The sequence below is a fragment of the Lathyrus oleraceus genome, chromosome 5 (assembly GCF_024323335.1).
Source record: "Lathyrus oleraceus cultivar Zhongwan6 chromosome 5, CAAS_Psat_ZW6_1.0, whole genome shotgun sequence".
NCBI classification, from domain to species: domain Eukaryota; kingdom Viridiplantae; phylum Streptophyta; class Magnoliopsida; order Fabales; family Fabaceae; genus Lathyrus; species Lathyrus oleraceus.
Genome location: NC_066583.1, coordinates 374,485,390 through 374,507,899, shown reverse-complemented (window position 1 = coordinate 374,507,899; position 22,510 = coordinate 374,485,390). Strand labels below are relative to the sequence as shown.

At 37.6% G+C, this 22,510-nt stretch overlaps 1 pseudogene; it reads right to left on the bottom strand.

Moving 5' to 3' along the window:
- Window positions 1–2,704: 2,704 nt before the first annotated feature.
- LOC127089281 (uncharacterized) lies at window positions 2,705–2,804 on the bottom strand (annotated as a pseudogene).
- Between the last annotated feature and the right edge of the window lie 19,706 nt (window positions 2,805–22,510).

Below are 22,510 nucleotides of genomic sequence, written 5' to 3'. Positions count from 1 at the left end.
AAATAAATGTATAACAATGATGAGAAAACAAATCAATATATTTTTCAAAATAAAGTTTTTGAACAATTTTACACTCTGACAATCAATTTCCAATGAAATTAAGAAACAAAAATTGACTAAGTTAATTTATCAAACACTTGGTGTGTAATGAACACCAAGATGGTTTTTCCTTTATGTTGTTCATGTGAAAACCAATTGCAATTATCTTACAAAACAATTTAAAATATTTTAACACAAACATAATTATCAGTATATGAAATTGCACATTAAATGTATTCACAAATTGTAAAGAGGGTTAGTGATAACACGAAATTATATCACATTTTAAGACTTAATTCAATTAGATTATATTATCATTTACTTTAGTTTATCTCATTTTATCAGATATTATGCAGTACTTCCTTGCTATTTATGTCAGGTATCCATTTTGAAGCAAAAGTGAAAAAGGGAAGAAAAGGAGGTGTAAAAAGGAATAAAAAGGAAACAAATAACAAAGACCAAGCCCAGCCCAAAGAAAGTGCACGTTATGCCTGTGACGGGCGTCACAAGGGTTGTGACGAGCGTCACACTAAAAGCATTCCTGTGACGAGCGTCACACATGGTGTGACGAGCGTCACACCAGTCCTCTATATTTTTGGCGCAAGGAACTCAACTGACCACGTTGAAAGCTATTTCCACGCACGCTTAACCCTCGGAACGAGACCACGCACACGGAAACCCTTGAAAAGCAGTTACACCAGCAGCTGTATAAATGGCAGCTAATTGGGAAGTTTCAAAGGACCGGTATTTCCACGCTCACATTGCCGAAGCTCTGCCAAATTTTCTTTTCACGCCTTTTGCTTATTTTTTTCTTTTCCAGCATTGTTTATTTTATTTATTTCTTTTGCAAGCTTTACGTTCTTTTTCCCTTGCAAATTTACCTTTCCAGTTTTAGCTTTTAGATATTTTTCGCATAATAGTTTCTACACCGGAAACTATTGTGCAATTTTATACTGGATTTAACCTTACGTTATATTCCAGTTTTATTTCCTTGATTTAATTTACTGTTTAATTGAAGAATCCAAGAACAAATCCTACCGGCTTGTGGTAGAGTGTTCAAGACTATTGTATTACGCATTCAGGTTCTTTAATCATTATTTAATATTTTGTTTTATTATTTATCTATATTATCTGCCTGGAATGAGTCTGTTTATGCATGATATAAATTCTTATTTATTTAGCATGTCTGGCTAATTTGCCTAGGTATCGGTATGTAAAGTAAGCAGAATAAGGGATCAAGACTGAGTCGGTCTACCTAAACTTAAAATCAAAATCAATCTTTTTACGGTCTCAACTTACAGGTTTAATAACAAGATTTTTTTTACAAAAGTAAAAGACATAAAGAAGTTAAAATCAATAGAGCGAGAGTTTGAGATTTTAACTGGACAATGTAAGTTAGGCATTAATTCTAGATCAGGGCGAGAGCAAGTTTTAGAGTTAATTAAATTCTGACCTTTTCCAAAAAGTATTTTTAAAGATTGAATGTGAGGACGAGAGTTAAGCATTTGGATTTAATTATATAACCTAAGTCAACAGAGCGAGAGTTTGAGATAAGGGTGTTTAAAACGGTCAGTATTTTCTTAAAAAGAGTTTCTGCAACTTTATTGCTTTCAAAATATGGTTTTTGACTTAATTATAAGTGACAGCAACATTAATATAAAATCATGGTTTATTCAACAGAGCGAGAGTTTGAGATAGAACCTTTAACCAATAAAGTTAACCGAAACGATTCATTTTAAAACCAAGAAACCGACAAAGACTTGATTCCCTAGTTTTGACGAACTACATACCGATATCCGTTTTATTAATATTTAATCTAGATATTAGTTTAGCTCTTAGTTTTTTCCCCAAACAATCAAACATTTTCACCTTAGATTTACGTAGTAACCTTAGATAACGGTATATCGATTCATAAGTCCCTGTGGGATCGATATCTTTTAAAACTACGCGATAGAACTGTGCATTTGCAGTTTGTATCCCATTCTCGACTCACCCAGTCGAGCGATCAAGTTTTTGGCGCCGTTGCCGGGGACTTTTATTCAATCGATATCATAACTCTTCCGTTACGCTGTAGAGACTAAGGTTTCTTTTTCTTCTATTTTCTTTCTTTCGTTGATTTGTATGCCACGCACTCGCTCTCAAGGCGAACCGCTCTATTTACGAATCAACGATATCGAACTATATCTCCGAGTCTTACGACGAATTCGGGAATATCGTGCTGAAAACAATCTCCCTCCTATAAACCTTCCTGATCTCAAAGATTTTCCTTCTTTAACCGAGATGGCAGAACCAGCTCGTGCTCTTAGAGATTACGCCGCTCCATCACAAGATGAACCGCATTCAAGTATTGCTCCGCCCGCAATCGAAGCAAACAACTTTGAACTTAAACCTTCGTTGTTGCAGGCTGTGCAACAGAACCAATTCTCTGGAAATCTTACCGAAGATCCAAACCTTCATTTATCCGTATTTGTCCAATACGCTGATACTGTTAAAGCTAATGGTGTCACTTCAGAGGCAATTCGACTTCGTCTTTTTCCTTTCTCATTAAGAGATAGCGCTAGAAGATGGCTTCAATCTCTTCCTTCCAACTCAGTCACCACATGGAACGAGTTGAAGAAAGTTTTTCTTGCCCGATATTTTCCACCAAGCAAAACAGCTATGTTAAGAGCCCAGATAAACGGATTTAAACAGAAAGACAACGAGTCTCTTTTCGAAGCATGGGAAAGATACAAAGACATGATGAGACTTTGCCCACACCATGGTTTGGAAGACTGGTTAGTAATTCACACATTTTATAATGGTCTCTTATACAATACAAGGTTAACAATAGACGCCGCTGCAGGTGGTGCACTAATGAACAAACCTTACGCTGATGCTTACCAGCTTATCGAGAGCATGGCCCAAAACCACTATCAGTGGGGAACCGAACGAACGAATGTGGAAAAACCTCAAACGAAAACTGGCATGTACGAGATAAGTAACCTTGATCACGTCAATGCAAAAGTGGATGCTTTGGTCCAAAAAATTGAAAGTTTAAACGTATCACCTCCAGCAGCCGTGGTTGCTATAACTCAGAATTGCGAGGTCTGTGGAATCCAAGGCCACACTCCTGCGGAATGTCAACTCTTGACTGGAATCCAAGCAGAGCAAGTAAACTATGCTCAAGGAAGCCCCTATTCGAATACCTATAACCCAAATTGGAAGAACCATCCAAACTTCTCATATAAGAGTAATAATGCTTTATACGCACCTGGACAGTCTCCAAATCAAGCCCCATCTATACCTCCGGGATATCAGAAACAGAATCCTAACAATAATACCCCTAGAAAATCCAACCTGGAAATCATGATGGAAAACTTTATAGCTTCCCAACAACAAACCAATAAAGATTTCTTAAACCAGAACATACACACTGGCGAACAACTTAAACAACTAGCAAGCAAAGTAGATGCCCTGGCTACCCATAACAAAATGCTGGAAACGCAAATATCTCAAGTAGCTCAACAACAAGCACCTACTGCTGCACCAACTGGTACATTCCCTGGACAGCCCCAACCCAATCCGAGAAGCCAAGCTCATGCAATTATATTAAGAAGTGGAACGGAAGTGGAAGGACCGTCTGACCCAAGGATAGAAAACCAAAACCCTAAGAAATCTACTGAGGAAAGTGAACCTAAGGAAAAGGAAGAGAGTAATAAGGAAACCCTAGAAAAGAAGGAACCTTATGTACCTCCACCACCTTACAAACCACCTATACCTTACCCTCAAAGGCTTGTTAAAACCAAAGATGTAGGCCAATTTAGAAAATTTGTTGATCTCCTTAAACAATTAAACGTTACAATTCCGTTTACCGAAGCTATTACGCAGATGCCTTCATATGCTAAATTCTTAAAAGAAATTCTTTCTAATAAAAGGAAACTTGAGGATAGCGAAACCGTTACACTCCCTGCCGAATGTAGCGCTATAATCCAAAACATGCCCCCTAAACTCAAGGATCCGGGTAGTTTCTCTATACCCTGTCACATAGGAAAATTTGTCATCGACAAAGCCTTATGCGATTTAGGAGCCGGAATTAGCGTTATGCCTTTATCCATATGTAAGAAACTGGAAATGGGAGAATTAAGACCGACCAAAATGTCTGTGCAATTAGCAGATCGTTCCATCAAATATCCTGTAGGAATCCTTGAAAACGTTCCCGTACGCATAGGTCAGTTTTACATTCCCACTGACTTCACAATTATGGACATTAGAGAAGATGATACGACACCTATTATACTAGGAAGACCATTCTTAGCAACTGCCGGTGCAATCATAGACGTAAAACGAGGACGACTCACCTTCGAAGTAGGCGAAGAGAAAATTGAATTCATTCTTTCCCAATTCTTGAAAGCACCTGCAATAGAAGATACATGTTACTTCATGGATATCATCGATGAATGCATAAAAGAAGCAGAGTCAGGAGAAGACAAATCATCAGACTATCTTTTAGAGGACAAATCTAAACAATGCCTAGCAATAACACCGGATCCTACGCAGTGTCTTAACAAACCAACCCCCGATTTGAAAACACTTCCCAAAAATCTGAGATATGAATTCCTAGACTTAGAACTTGAACGACCTGTAATAGTTAATGCAGATCTAGGAAGACTCGAAACAGAAAAACTCCTACATATCTTAAGAAAATATCCAACCGCACTAGGATACCACATCACCGATCTTAAAGGAATAAGCCCTTCTATTTGTATGCACCGCATCATGTTAGAAGAAGACTGTAAAACCTCTAGGGAACACCAGAGAAGACTAAATCCGATCCTAAGTGAGGTAGTAAAGAAAGAAATAACCAAGTTATTGGAAGCAGGTATTATATATCCTATATCTGATAGCAAATGGGTTAGTCCTGTACACGTTGTACCAAAGAAAGGAGGCATAACCGTTATTGAAAACGAAAAAGGAGAAACTATAACTAAACGAATCGAATCGGGATGGAGAATGTGCATTGATTATAGGAAACTAAACAAAGCAACCCGAAAAGATCATTTCCCTTTACCATTCATTGACCAGATGTTAGAACGATTAGCTAAACATTCACATTTCTGTTATTTAGACGGTTATTCAGGCTTCTTTCAAATACCAATTCACCCTGATGACCAAGAAAAGACAACATTCACATGCCCTTTTGGTACCTTCGCGTATAGACGAATGCCGTTTGGTCTATGTAATGCCCCTGCAACTTTTCAAAGATGCATGATGGCAATATTCGCCGACTTTCTCGAAAACATCATGGAAGTATTTATGGATGACTTTTCTGTATACGGACAAAGTTTCGAAGAATGCCTTGAAAACCTGGAAAGAGTTCTGGAGCGATGTGTAAAAGTAAACTTAGTACTTAATTGGGAAAAGTGCCACTTTATGGTACAAGAAGGAATTGTTTTAGGACACATCATCTCGAACAGAGGAATTGAAGTAGACAAAGCCAAAATAGAGGTAATCGAAAATCTTCAACCCCCAAGAACCGTGAGAGAAGTACGAAGTTTTTTAGGACACGCCGGTTTTTACCGACGATTCATCAAAGACTTCTCTAAGATAACTAAACCCTTAACCGGACTGTTGATGAAAGATGCTGAATTCATATTCGACGATAACTGTTTAAAAGCATTTCAAACTCTTAAACAAGCATTGATCTCCGCACCCATTATGCAGACACCAGACTGGAATGAACCATTCGAAATAATGTGCGATGCCAGTGATTATGCTGTAGGTGCTGTTTTAGGACAAAGAAAGGATAAAAAGCTTCACGTTATATATTACGCTAGCAGAACCCTGGATGAAGCACAGATGAATTATGCCACAACCGAGAAAGAACTCCTAGCAGTGGTATTTGCGCTAGATAAATTTCGTTCTTACCTGGTAGGAGCCAAAATAATAGTTTACACTGATCACGCTGCTATCAGGTACCTTTTAACAAAAAAAGATGCTAAACCTAGACTCCTAAGATGGATCTTGTTACTACAAGAATTCGACTTAGAAATCAAGGACAAGAAAGGAACTGAAAACGTAGTAGCAGACCACCTCTCTAGACTTGAGAACCTTGAACCGGAAAGAACATCCATTAATGATGATTTCTCGTATGATAAACTCATAGCTACTTTGGAAGAGAACAACTCCGACATGCAAGTAGAAACCACCTTAGCTATATCTGTCATACCATGGTATGCTGATCTAGTCAATTATTTAGCTGCCAGAATAGTTCCACCTACTTTATCTTACCAGCAGAAGAAACGATTCTTCCACGACATAAAACACTATTACTGGGATGATCCCTTACTTTTCAAAAGAGGCCCCGATGGTATTTTCCGTCGATGTATACCCGACGAAGAGGTAGAAAATATAATCCAACACTGTCACTCTGCGCCTTATGGTGGACACACAAGTACATCCAAGACCTGCTCTAAAATCCTACAAGCTGGCTTTTATTGGCCTACTATATGGAAGGACGTACATGCGGCCATTAAGGAGTGCGACAGATGTCAACGCACGGGAAACATATCTAGACGTGACGAGATGCCACAAAAAGGTATTTTGGAAGTAGAGATTTTTGACGTGTGGGGGATAGACTTCATGGGACCTTTCCCATCCTCTTTCGGTAACAAATACATACTCGTGGCAGTTGACTACGTATCAAAATGGATCGAAGCTATAGCTTCTCCAACCAATGATACCCGAGTAGTAACTAGACTCTTTAAAAATATAATATTTCCGAGATTTGGCGTCCCAAGAATAGTAGTCAGTGATGGTGGATCACACTTTATATCCAAGGTACTCGAAAAACTACTACTTAAATATGGAGTGAGACATAGGATAGCAACACCTTACCACCCTCAAACCAGTGGACAAGTGGAAGTATCTAACAGAGAAATCAAGCAAATACTAGAAAAAACGGTCGCCACTTCAAGGAAAGATTGGTCACTGAAATTACCAGAAGCTTTGTGGGCATACCGAACTGCTTATAAAACTCCCATAGGGACGACCCCATTTAAGCTCATTTATGGAAAATCCTGTCACCTCCCGGTAGAATTAGAACATAAAGCCTATTGGGCTATTAGAAATGTAAATTTGAATTATAAAGCCGCCGGTGAAAAGAGAATCCTTGACATAAACGAATTAGAGGAACTCAGAAGAGACGCCTATGAAAATGCCAAAATCTATAAAGAAAGAACAAAACAATGGCATGACAAGCGTATATCAAGGAAAATCTTCAAGCAAGGCGACGCAGTACTTTTATTTAACTCTAGACTAAAGTTATTCCCGGGAAAACTACGATCCAGATGGTCAGGACCTTTTCATATCACTAAAATCTTTCCCAGTGGAGCGGTAGAAATAAAAGGACAATCTACAGAACCGTTCACCGTAAACGGGCAACGTCTGAAACATTATCACTATGCGGAAACCAACGAGGATTCGCAAATTCTACACTTAGACGAAACGCCCCCAGGACTCATAGACCATATTTAACAGTTTCTTTGTCGAGCTTGCGACATTTAAACAAAGCGCTTAGTGGGAGACAACCCACAAATTAATTTGTTATTTTATTATTCTATTATTATTATCATTTCCCTATTTTTCTCTTAATTATTCTTTTAATTTCTATTTAGTATTCATTATTGATTTATTAAAAAATATATATATATATATATATATATATATATATATATATATATATATATACATAATAATATTAATTCTTTTCTTCTTTCGGCATTTGGCCAAATCCTGACTTAAACTCATGTTTCTTTTCTCTAGCTAACACTAACCAGATGGGACATTCTGATCGTATGGGTATCAAGTTCAGAGGAATGGCTCAGAAACGAAAGTTTGAAGAATTAGCCGCTAGAGAGATGCTACCTAGTTTATATGCTGATGATTGGGCTATGACTGCCCTTGGACTGAGACAGAGTGTCCTGTTTTTGCTGAATCAGATAGGATGGGAGACCTCCCCTATCCTGAGACATTTCACCACCTACCGGAGACTCACACTAGAATTCCTTAGTTCATTAATCTATCTACCCAGCCATGGAAAAGGAATTAGCAGAGGTTTTATCCAGTTCAGAATGTTCAATATGGAGTACCAATTTAATATTAGAGACTTCACCAACCTTTTGGGTTTTCCTACCTCCTTTGATACATTCACTATAAGCCAGGAAGAACTTTTTGATTATAGAGAGCTTGAACACTTTTGGGGTAAGCTGACTGGAAATGATGAGCCCGAAGAACATGAGTTTCTCTCTGGAAACATACATAACCCGACTTTTCGCTATTTCCATAAGGTCCTGACCCACACTTTATTTGGGAAGAAGCCAAATAGTACTTCAGTTTCACGTGATGAACTCTTCATCATATTTTGTGCTTCCCAGAACCGTCCAGTAAACGGTGCTACTTTTATGTTAGCTAATTTGGACCACCTTATCCAGGATGAGCGAGCACCCATTAGAATAGGCGGTTTGATCACTATGATAGGTAATGCTATTGGATTACGTCAGCCTATGCTTGACCTTAGCCCTTTTTGTGGCATTACTACTATGAGTATACCCTTCCTCTTCAACATTATGTTTATAGCAAACATAGGGTCTGATGAGTTTGAGCTTATTATTGATAACCAGGTTCTCTGCCTATTCACCATGCCCGATCCTAGAACTAGTGTTCATAACCAAAGGAACTGGCTCTATAACCTGAATGAAACCCCAACTCCGGCTGGATCCACTGAATCCATCCAGGATTATGAGATTTGTGATGACTATGAGCACTATGTTGACCATATCTCTCATGCTGAATCTGACCCTCAGACACCTTCCGGCTACTATGATATTGATCCTCCTCCTCAGCCTGTCCTGACCGAAGAATCAGCCATGCCTGATCTCCGACATCATATGCCAGGAACAGATATTAAAACCGTCATTGAAGCCTTGATGTCAGAGCAAGACGCCCTCAGGGAAGATTTCCACAACTTGAGACTTGAAATCCTAGAATACATGAGCAGCACGGCAAGTCAGTTACGTATGTTACGGCATCATGTTAACTCTTTTGCTCCTCCGGCCAGAGATCCGAAGATAGATGGAATTTAGTTATTTCTTTCTAAGTTATTTAGTTTTAGGCTAGATTTTTCATTAATGTTGTTTGAATTCATGTTTATTTCTATTTCATTTCATTGTTTTCCTTCCCTGTAATACATTATGATCATTCTTATTGAAGCTGTTTAGTTAATTTTATTATGCAATGGCTATTACGCTCTACTGTTGTTACCTATTATTATTATTATACAAAGCAAGTAAGCGTGCACAATACATTAAAATTGCAGACAAAAAATGATCATAAGCAAAATGAAACATTAAAATACGCTACCAAAGTAATTCTGTGAAGCGCTGCTGAAAGCCTTTCCAAAAAGAAATGTGTGACGAGCGTCACACTACCCATAACGGACGGCACGTCTATTGCCTGTTACGAGCGTCACAGCCTTGTGACGAGCGTAACGCCCCTCAGACATGTGAACGTTAGGGAGCCGTTGGAGACGAACGTTACACTTTAACTTTTTACATTCCCCATTCAGTTTTCATTTACCACACTTAATTACTCTTCAACCACTTTTTCTTTCTGTCTTCCAACCCTTCTCCTATAAATACCTGCCAAAACTTCCTTCATTCACCACAAAACAACTCTCTCCTATCAAATACATTTCTTTTTCTTTCCAAATCATCCCTTCAAAAATTCATCACAATGGCGGGAAATCAAAATTTCGGAAATATCACCTTCCGATCCGGAGATGACAACTACCAGCAAGAGCAATTCGAACGTTTCCAACAGCGAGGCGTCGCTTCCACCAGGTACCCCGATTTAACTTGTTTACAACAATTAGGATTACTCCAAGGTATCGAATGGATGCTCCGCCTAGCCGACTTAACCTTCCTTTGCACTCATAATCAACCCACCTACCCATCCCTAACCTTAGAATTCTTAAGTTCATACGACTACACCACTCCCGCCGGTGAAGACGAATTTTTAACCGGTACCGCAACCTTCCGCATGTTCAACACCGAGTACTCCTTAACCCAAAACCAATTGAGTACCATGTTACAATTTCCCATAGAAGGTCAGGTACACCCCAGAATCCCTCCAAACTCAAACTGGAACACAGTTGGCGTTTTTGGCGTTTTTAAGAAAATTACCGGTATAGATACCTACAACTGGGAAGAACTCCTTCTCTCCCATATACATAACCCCACTATCCGGTACTTCATCCGCATCTTGCAAAACACAATTTTTGGAAGACCAAACAACAGCAAGGTCAACTCAAAGGAGCTATTTTTCCTCCAATGCGTCTTCGAACCGGATACTCAGGTAAACGCCGCCTCTTTTCTCTTTCATCATATCCGCACCTTATGTGCTAGAGGCCGGCAACCCTTTATAATTGGTGGATTAATAACATCCATAGCACTTGGCCTGAACTTAGGGGATAAACTCCAAACTTTAGAATCCCTACCTCCCCTGTCTATGGATATCAGCTATTGCCGCTCCAGCCGCCTGATTAAAAACAGAGTAGGCGGAGGGTATTATCTTATGGTGAACAACCAGGCTGTCCCAAGCGTTGTTCTACCAAATATCGCCCTAACTGATGTCACAAACCCCGACCGCCACCTCTATGATCTAAACGCTCCTGAAACCACCGAGCCTTTACAAACAAACCCACAAACAGATGAGTTTGAAGAAATGGAACAAGGTGATCATCCTCCTACACAACGTTCAGCCCCGCTCAACCCTTCCGGTAATGCAACTGGCCCATCCTCCCAACGTCGTCGACGAAGAAGGCCTGCAACCAACGACGACATTATGGATGCTATCGATGGAATGCAGGTACAGAATGCAGAGATGATGCAGATGATGCGTCAAATGCAACAGCAACAGGACGCTCGGAATGCCATAACCGACCAGCGGTTTACTGAATTGTTCAGCAGGTTCGACAACTTAGACATACGTCAAAGATCACCAGGTCCAAGAACCAGAGGCGGAAGGCAGTCTTAGTTGTTATTTTCTTTGCATTTCCATTTTGTATTTCTTTCCCTTAAAACATTGAGGACAATGTTTAGTTTAAGTATGGGGGGGAAACAATATTCTTCCTATTTCCATTTTTCAAGTATGTTACCTTCCCTTTCATTGTTATTTCCCTTTCTTACTATCTAAAAAAAAAAAAAAAAAAAAAAAAATATTTTAAGTTAAGTCCGAGTGTGAAAATTTCTATTATCTATTCCCTCAATTTTCTTGAGCCATAACAAAAAAATTTTAACACACCCAATAAGTATAAAGGTTGCTTACTCTATAAAACTTGAGTGAAATCAAAACAAAATCATTACCATAACAACGCTCTGAGAACCTCAATATGTTAGATCAAGATAAAGTACCTATTATACCGATTCCTTGAACTTTTAGTTCTATGGCAACCCCAAGTAGTTTATACAGAAGTCAGCACCATCTTAATAGCAAACTACGTGGAGAGCCGATGATATAAGTGAATGATCCCAAAAGTAACCTAAGATATATAAATATATCAAGAAATGCACTAAGTAAATTAGGTGATCCTTACCAGATCATTTAATCTAAAGGTTGCAGATCATGCAAAAGCACAATACGAAAGATCCATTATGAGTTGGTTCAGTAGGAATCTGGTACTGAACTTGGTAGGGCGGACTACGGTTCGATCCCCCGCAATTTGCAATGGACTGAATAATGAAGTTATCCGACTTATGTACCAGAACTTCTAGCTAAAAGCGGATCATAATCACTAACCGGTTACTCCACTATGTGCGCGAAAAGATAAAGGGCTTAATGTGATTTCGCTAGAATGAAAACGGGTAAAATAAGACCAAAGGAACCAGGATAGCTATCATAGGGTACTTGAACTGATTTGCATAAGGTAGGGTTATCTAAGTTGTAACGGTAGTTGTTGATGTCAAGATTAAACTCAAGTCCTCCCAAACAAAAACCCATTTGCAACCTAGTACGAATTGATGTGTGCTTTGAAATTTCATCTGGCTAAAACTTTTAACAAGTTCTATACTGAATTTTGCTTGAGGACAAGCAAAGATTTAAGTATGGGGGAGTTTGATAATACGAAATTATATCACATTTTAAGACTTAATTCAATTAGATTATATTATCATTTACTTTAGTTTATCTCATTTTATCAGATATTATGCAATACTTCCTTGCTATTTATGTCAGGTATCCATTTTGAAGCAAAAGTGAAAAAGGGAAGAAAAGGAGGTGTAAAAAGGAATAAAAAGGAAACAAATAACAAAGACCAAGCCCAGCCCAAAGAAAGTGCACGTTATGCTTGTGACGGGCGTCACAAGGGTTGTGACGAGCGTCACACTAAAAGCATTCCTGTGACGAGCGTCACACCAGTCCTCTATATTTTTGGCGCAAGGAACTCAACTGACCACGTTGAAAGCTATTTCCACGCACGCTTAACCCTCGGAACGAGACCACGCACACGGAAACCCTTGAAAAGCAGTTACACCAGCAGCTGTATAAATGGCAGCTAATTGGGAAGTTTCAAAGGACCGGTATTTCCACGCTCACATTGCCGAAGCTCTGCCAAATTTTCTTTTCACGCCTTTTGCTTATTTTTTTCTTTTCCAGCATTGTTTATTTTATTTATTTCTTTTGCAAGCTTTACGTTCTTTTTCCCTTGCAAATTTACCTTTCCAGTTTTAGCTTTTAGATATTTTTCGCATAATAGTTTCTACACCGGAAACTATTGTGCAATTTTATACTGGATTTAACCTTACGTTATATTCCAGTTTTATTTCCTTGATTTAATTTACTGTTTAATTGAAGAATCCAAGAACAAATCCTACCGGCTTGTGGTAGAGTGTTCAAGACTATTGTATTACGCATTCAGGTTCTTTAATCATTATTTAATATTTTGTTTTATTATTTATCTATATTATCTGCCTGGAATGAGTCTGTTTATGCATGATATAAATTCTTATTTATTTAGCATGTCTGGCTAATTTGCCTAGGTATCGGTATGTAAAGTAAGCAGAATAAGGGATCAAGACTGAGTCGGTCTACCTAAACTTAAAATCAAAATCAATCTTTTTACGGTCTCAACTTACAGGTTTAATAACAAGATTTTTTTTACAAAAGTAAAAGACATAAAGAAGTTAAAATCAATAGAGCGAGAGTTTGAGATTTTAACTGGACAGTGTAAGTTAGGCATTAATTCTAGATCAGGGCGAGAGCAAGTTTTAGAGTTAATTAAATTCTGACCTTTTCCAAAAAGTATTTTTAAAGATTGAATGTGAGGACGAGAGTTAAGCATTTGGATTTAATTATATAACCTAAGTCAACAGAGCGAGAGTTTGAGATAAGGGTGTTTAAAACGGTCAGTATTTTCTTAAAAAGAGTTTCTGCAACTTTATTGCTTTCAAAATATGGTTTTTGACTTAATTATAAGTGACAACAACATTAATATAAAATCATGGTTTATTCAACAGAGCGAGAGTTTGAGATAGAACCTTTAACCAATAAAGTTAACCGAAACGATTCATTTTAAAACCAAGAAACCGACAAAGACTTGATTCCCTAGTTTTGACGAACTACATACCGATATCCGTTTTATTAATATTTAATCTAGATATTAGTTTAGCTCTTAGTTTTTTCCCCAAACAATCAAACATTTTCACCTTAGATTTACGTAGTAACCTTAGATAACGGTATATCGATTCATAAGTCCCTGTGGGATCGATATCTTTTAAAACTACGCGATAGAACTGTGCACTTGCAGTTTGTATCCCATTCTCGACTCACCCAGTCGAGCGATCAGTTAGAGAGAGAGAAGGATTTGTTTAGGAAGTTCCCCAATTGTCCTCACTATGGGTACGTCTGCCTTCAATTCCAAATGGAATTGCGATATTCAATTAACCTTTACAAATGTAGTATCCAAGAGAGAAATAGAAATCCAACCCCCTAAATCCCAAATTTGATGTTGATTCTATCTTCTTCTCTTCCCTTGATCTTAAGCAGGATCCAGTTTCCCAAGATTTCCAATTAATCCTCCGGTTCCACTACTTCTTTTACAAAAAAACCCTTTCTTCAAAGCTTTTACTCGGCTGAATCTAAATTGCAGAAACTTGTGCCAAAAAACCCTCAAATCACCCTTGATCTTGGAAAGAAACCCCCAACTGGTTTTATCAATGAAACCCCCAAAGAAATCTCAACCCAATTTGATTATACAAATCCTAAATTAGACCTTATCAAGCTTGTATCTAGATGGCACCCGACAAAAATGATTATGTGTAATTGTTGTGTGTATGCATGGAAAAAGGTTGAAGATGATGAGAAAATTCTTTGTATATTCTTGGTTTCAATGTTTTGAAAAGGATGCATGAATGCATGAATGCATATGTGTGTGTAAGAAAAAGAAAAAATAATAGAAAAATAGAATTTTAGAAAAATTACAAGTTGAAAATTTCAAAATAGTAAGTGTCGACTCATAGTATGAGTGTGTCGATCGATAGAGCCGTTTTAGCTTCTAAGACACCCTAGGCATCGACCTCAAGAAGGAAAAGAATTTTCCTTTGCCAAAGCTCAGCATACGTCGACCTCAAGCATGCATGAGTCAACCTAAACATGTTATGCCTCTATCTAATGGGCTTGTGTATCGACACATAGAAGGCATCAACTTTGACTTCGTAAAACCTTCAGTATATTTCAACCTATGGCTTGGATGTGTCGACCTCTAACCTATTTTTTCACATGAAAACTCAATTTTAACTTGTAAAAATATTTCTAACCTGATTTTAAGTATCCTAAAATGAAAATGCACATCTAGACATAAAGGACAAGGTCCAACATACATAAATACTAAGTGTCCTAGTTTTGACATCATTCAAAATATTTATAAGAGGATAGTGCACTCACATGAAGGAGAAGAGCGATCCAAAACGCAGCGGAATTTAAAATTTCTCCTTTAGTGATCCTTACAAATGGGCATTATCAGTGATAGAATCGTTACCTCTTGTGGCGATTGTAACCTTTGATGCAGATCTACGGAGCGATCACGAACGTTGAACGATGACAACGCCTCTATTCAGTCCACATGAACAGATTCCTTCAATCTCAGTGCTAGCTGCTACGGATGAAGGATTTGAGTGTGAGAGAGAGAGAGAGAAACGAAATTGCAACTGCACCAATGCTTCTACACAAGGGTTCTATTTATAGAACCACTTGTGTGGGCTGCAAGCTAAAAAGCCCACTCAAGTGTATGTGGCCCATATCTTATAATATGCCAAAATCACTTAAGCGCGTGGTACCTTACCATATTTCGTATTCTACTTAAGTACACCGTACCTTACGATGTTCTACAATTCACTTAAGGGCACCATACATTACGGTATTCCTTAGTTACTCTATCTCTCATCAATTCGTCCTTTTGTGTGTGACCCTGTAGGTTTTTGCGGCATTGGCAATTATATTAAATCACGTATTTAATATAATAAACAGTGAGCGGTATCTAGCAACACATCACTGTTACACAAGACACGTAAATGTCATGTGATCTGACAAATCCTTTTGTGATAATACTTATGTGTACAATTACCCTTTTTCCCTTATGTCTATATTGAACGCAAGGCATAGACTGTGTCATCCTTGTCCAGTTCAATATTGGGCCCATAGACATTTATCCTGTTACGCAGGATGGGAAAATTCCATCTAGGTCACTCATGTCCCTTAGCACGCTTCGTGGAGTACCCATCAATTGTCTTTATGGTCATCCAGTTACGGACAATGTTTGATCAGCAATAAGGCACTCAACTCTACATCTAGGGTCCATAGTGGTTTCAGGTCGAAGGGTGGTATACACCATTATCACCATGAGAATAACTTATGACACTTTGCATAACATTCTATATAGTATTCTCATAGCGGGTCAATCCAGTATAAATATTACTCTTAATATTCATACCTATGTTTAAGACTTGATAACTCCTTATCCATGATCCATGAGATGTGATCATCAGTCTATATACATAATAGTCTTAATGCTTTAATGTTATCCCACTTCACAATAAATCTCGACTATGGATACTTTAAGAATAATGTTCTTATGTTTAATGTGATCTCATTATTAAGTCACACTTGATACATTAAATGGACTATCTATTCTAGGGACTTTATTAGACAAACATAATAAAGAAAAAGCATCTTATTATTAATAAATAATTCGATACAAGTACCAAAAGTGTTGGCCTCTAGGGCTTACACCAACATCACATACTCCCCCTTTTTTATGATGGCAAAACGTATGATGTATTTGATGTCTTGATCATAACTCCCTTTGGATATGTGAACCTTAAATACTTCAATCTTGTATGAACTTCTCCCCATTTGACAACATCAAAAAGAAATATGTATAATCACTTGCCATGTTATATATGTATTGAATCAATGATAACTATGAGAAATACTTGATGAACTAAGTGAGTTAACCTAGTGATCTACTTAGGCTAAGAAGTTAGACATATAACTTAGATAACATTAGACGACGACATTTGTTTGATATGATACCTAGGTAAGTATCATGAATGAATGGTTTTCATAGTTAGATGCTTTGTATGGAACCTGTATGGTTGTTGTGTGATTAAGGTGAATATGCTCGCCTTGTGATTGATGAATACAATCACATTATGTTATATTTAATCACGTAGTCAGAAATAACCATTGATTGTGTTGTCCCAAGTCATGATACTTATATAGAGTAAGATTGGGATGAATGCACCGATACTTCGCATCAACCAAATGGGTTAGAGTCCCATATGTGCAACCAAATGGGTTAAAGTCCCATATGTTAAACCAAATGGGTTAGAGTCCCATAGAAGAAATTGAAGAATTCAAGAAATTCAAAGTATGTTACTTGGATCCTTGACCCGTGTCGATAATCCTAGACATAGGATTGACCGAGGATAGGTACCTTGATATGGTTTCTGATTAGTGATTGTTTGAGTTGATGAAATCAAGTGACATGTTTCCATACATTGCAAGTTTTGTAAACTCAATTATTTTTTCCCTTATGAATTGAGTTAGGTTTTGATTAGAATCCTGTGGAGCCAAGTGTACCCATAAGATAGGTAACCCACTGGGATTATCATCTCACCCCATATTGTTGATTTTTTCAGGTAGCTCTGAGCAGGTGAATGGGAAGGACAAGATATCCTGACACCCTTTCTTGTTCGATGTTTTGGATGGCTTTTTCCACTGTGTAGATATTTTTGAGATCATTCTACAATGATCTAGTTCCTAGTTCTATTTTTAGGCACCCTTGTATATATTGTGACATAGTTGTAATTTTTTTTAGCATGTAATATGTACAAAGCACTTATGTATTTCAGTACCGACATTACAACCATGTATAATATGTAATTCTAGACATGTATTATTTATGGGTGTTACAATTGGTATTAGAGCTGGTCGAATCCTCGACCTAGCCATGAAATATTATGAGTGTTTGTTTCTGCCTCATATGTATGTTGTCATCACTGTTCTTGATTTCATATTCATAACATTGAGCCTGATCAACTTAATCCTATTTGTACGACACTCGAAATCATGGCTGACAGACACAGAGGTCCACGTAAGCCCATAACTCAGAATTCAAAGTCAGAACCACCAAGTGGCAGTGAAGGTATTCAGTGGCCTCAGTTTGTGCAACAGATACAGCAACAACAAAACCAATTCATACAGTAGATGATGCAACAGTTGAATGATGGTCTTCACCCTTGGGTAATTCCACGGAAGATGCATGTGGTAGTTCCCAGGATTTCTTTCATAATAATCCTCTTTAGTTTCATGGTGGATTAAATCATGTGAAAGTACATGAGCGGATACCCAACATAGAGAGATAAATAGATAGATAGAGATAGAGAGAGAAAGAGAGTTCACTACCTATGTAGAGTTGTGGAGGTAGTGTTATGTGACCGAGAATAGTTTGAAGAAGGTTCAAGAGGAAAAGAGCCATTATAAAGTGGGCCAGAAGACCAAGTCATCAGTTTAGGCGTAAACCTCAACCTTTTAAATGGAAGCAAGTGCAGAATGTGAGACCTACCCCTCCACCTGTTTTTTGTAGGTGTAATAAGGCTCATTTTGTAAGGTATAACCTAGGAGGATTTAGATGGCTAAGGATTATCCTTAGAATAAGACTCAGATGCAAGGAAAAGAATATCAGTCGGGTTTATACGTTGGATATGATGAAGGATAAGGGTAACAATGCTTTGATTGCTGGTACGTGTCACGTAAATGATCATCCTTGTTTCATATTGTTTTATTATGGAGAAACGCACTCCTTTGTGTCAATTTAATGTATGAAGCATCTTAGTTTAAAGGCAATTCCTCTATTTTCCTCCTATGGTGGTTACGACCTCGGTAAATGACGTTGTAGAGACATTGTTTATTTGTGAAAATTGTTCGCTATCAGTGAATGGTAGAATTTTCCAGATTGACCTTATTTGTTTATCACTTAAAAAGGTTGACGTGGTCTTGGGGATGGATTGGCTTTCTGCCAATTTGGTGTTTATTGGGTGTGAAGAGAAATTAATTATTATTCCATCAAGAGAAGTTACTCCAAAGGATGTATTAACTACTATTTAGGAAGGTACGATTGGCATGGTTGATTTCTTGTTCGAGAAGGAAAATATATTCTCTTGGTTCTCACCAAGGAATCCAGTGACAATTTGAAGGTTACACAAATTCCAGTAGTTTGTGAATTTCCAGAAGTTTTCTCCGAGGATGTCACTTCTCTTCCTCCTGAAAAGGAAGTGGAATTCTATATTGACCTGATACCTAGGACGACCCTAATCTCAATTTCTCCGTATCGTATGGCACTACTCAAGCTGAGAGAGGTGAATAATCAATTGGAAGAGTTGTTAACCAAACATTTTATTCGACCTAATGTCTCACCATGGAGAGCTCCAATGTTACTAGTAAAGAAGAAGGATGGTGGTATGCGTTTGTGTATTGATTATTTCCAGTTGAATAAAGTCACCATTAAGAATAAGTATCCCTTACCCAGGATAGACGATTTGTTGGATCAATTGAATGGAGCATGTGTATTCTCGAAGATTGATTTACGATCGGGCTATCATCAAATCCGAGTTAAGAGTTCTGATGTACCAAAGACCGCATTTAGGACACGATATGACCATTATGAATTTATTGTAATTCCTTTTGGTGTGACGAATGCTTATGCTATTTTCATGGATTATATGAATCGGATATTCCAACCTTACTTGGACCAGTTTGTGGTGATCTTTATTGGCGACATTCTTATTTATTCTCGTACTCCACAAGAGCACAGAGAACATCTAACGATTGTTTTTTCAGTACTACAAGAAAAGCAACTCTTTGCCAAGTTAAGTAAGTGTGAATTTTGGATGACTGAAGTTAAGTTTCTCGGCCATGTCATATCACTAAAAGGAGTAATAGTGGATCCATCTAAAGTTGAAGCGGTTATTAATAGGGAAAGACCGAAGAATGCTTCTGAAGTAAGAAGTTTCTTAGGATTAGCAGGTTACTATCGAAGATTTATTAAAGGGTTTTATTAGTTGGCTTTACCAATGACTCGACTTACGCGAAAAGAGATTTCTTTTAGTTGGAACTTAAAGTGTGAATAGAGTTTCATGAGTTTGAAGGAAAGACTGAAAAATGCTCATGTTTTAATCATCCCTGATCCTAGTAAGCCTTATGAAGTATTTTGTGATGCCTCTAAGAGGGGATTATGGGAGTGTTAATGCAGGGTGGTCAAGTTGTAGCATATGCCTCTCGCCAGTTGAAGAATCATGAAGAGAATTATCCAACTCATGATCTTGAGTTAGCAGCTGTTGTTTTTACATTGAAGGTGTGAAGTCACTACTTGTATGGAGTATGTTTTGAGATGTTTAGTGACCATAAGAATCTGAAATATTTGTTCGATAAGAAGGAGTTGAACATGCGTCAAAGGAGATGGATGAAGTACTTGAGAGATTTTGACTTTGAGCTGAAGTACCATCCAAGTAAAGCGAATAAAGTGGCAGATGCGTTGAGCCAGAAAGAGATACAAAAAGCTAAGTTGATGGTGTTAGAATATGAATTATTGGGAAAAAAATTGAGATCTTAACCTTCTGTTTGCTTGGACTCATAATGGTGTGATAATGGGGAATTTAAATGTTATTTCCAACTTAAGAGAAGAAATCCAGCAAGGACAAATGCTAGATGAGAAGTTGCAAGAGATGTTAGATCAACTAGGTTTCACTTTCTTTACAGATGGAGTTATTATTTTTAACCAAACGATTTTTGTTACCAATGATGCTGAATTGAAAAGAAAAGTTTTGGAAGAAGCTCACAAAGGTGCATTTATTATACATCCAGGTTCATCAAATATGTATCAAGATTTAAATAAGGACTATTAGTGACCTGTAATGAAAAAGGATATTGCGGAATATGTGTCTGAATGTGTGGTATGCTAGTAGGTAAAGATTGGACATCAGAAACCAGGAGGTTTATTGTAACCCTTAGAAATTCCAGTGTGGAAATAAGATAGCATTTATATGGACTTTGTAGTTGGGTTACCTCGTATGCAAGGTGGTTATGACTCCATATTGGTGATTGTGGATCGGTTAATTAAATATGCATATTTCTTGGCGGTGAAACCACTTACAAGGAAAGTCATCTTGCATGGTTGTTCATTTTAGAAATTGTGAGACTACATGGTGTCCTCACTAGTATTGTGTCTGACAGAAATCCAAAGTTCACTTTAAGATTTTGGAGAGCTTTTCAGCAGGCCATGAGATCTAAGTTGTGTTTAATTATAGACATTGAAGGATATGTTAAGAGCTTATGTGCTTGAAAATGGAGAAAATAGGAAAGATCTCTTACCACTGATTGAATTTGCATACAACAATAATTACCATGCGAGTATCAGAATGGCTTCTTATGAAGCTTTGTATGGAAGTGTAGCGGGGTATTCGTTACCATTAAAGATATTGACTAAATCCAAGGTAAATCATACAAGTCGAGTCGCCACCGCACTTTTATTTATCCAAAGGAATGGTTAGAAAGCGAACAAAAACCTAAAAGTTTTATCGAATAAAAAGCTAGTAAAAATGTCAGAGATCTGGGTAAGGGGGTTGGTTATGCAATGGGAAGGTTTTAAGAACCCAAAACATCCTAGGTACTCCTAGGGAGCCCTTTTCACATTGGTTGTAAGGTTGGTATTTGGTGAAAATTTGTTTGTGCAAACATGATTGAAGAGATGAGAAGAGAATGTACAAGTTTATTTACATTTGTGTTTGGATGGATGAACCCATTGCCTACGTACCATCTTAAAAAAGATTAGGATCAAAACCTCGTAGTTCGGGGTAAAAATCTCAAAAATGAATTGGTGAATTGATTGGTCCAAAAGCCCTAAGGTCTTTTGTTATCCAAGGGACAAAACTCAACCTAAAACCACAAATTCACCATGTGAGGATAGCTTCAACATGCTAGTGAGGGGTTAACCCTATAATAAGCATGGAAGACCCATTGTCCATCACTAAGGATATAGGTGAGCATTACATCTACCTCAAGGATAACTCAAACCTAACAGCTAAAGGTTGTGAAAAAATTTGATTAAGAAAGTGGCCATTGAAACCACGAAAAGGACATTTGAATGGGTTATATTTACCAATGAAAAGTATGTACAAAATGGTCAAAGTTGACTTAGAAGTTCAATTCAAAATAAGTGTTATGAAAAGAAAAGTTTGAAAATCAAAAGCATAAGGCTTAGGTTTCTAATGTTGAAACAAGTGTTGAATGTTTGCACAAAGGTTTTGGCTTGGGTTAGAGTGGAGGGAAGAAGAAGAATGACTAAAGTCCTAAACATACAAGAGATAAGGGAAAAGAAGTAAAACCACAAATGGAGTTCCTCTCTTGAGATCATATTGATGATCCAAGTAGCTCCCGTCCTTTGGAATAAGCAATCACATAAGCATAAACTCGAGCAATCAATAATCAAATGAACTCTTGGAAAGCTCCTCAATGTATCTTGGGTCCCTCTCTCTTAGAAGCTCATGGTAATGGTTCCTCAATTTGATTCAAGTTGGAATCCCTAGCACAAGAACACACACATTAAAAGGTTCTAGCAAACAAACAAGGAATGGACAAGAAGAGTTTAGAAGTTGGTCCTTTCAAAGCCATCTTCAACATTAAGCATTCTAAAGGCCCAATGCCTAGTTGCTCTTTGACTTTTATAGCACTCTAAAGGCTCAATGCCTAGTTTCTATTTGACTCCAAATTTGCATAGGGAAAGTCCTAAAGTCTAAGTCCATTTGTCCATTTCTTTGCATTTGGTCCACAACAAACAAACAAAACACGAGCGCAAGAGTATATACACAATCACATGCTCAAGTGA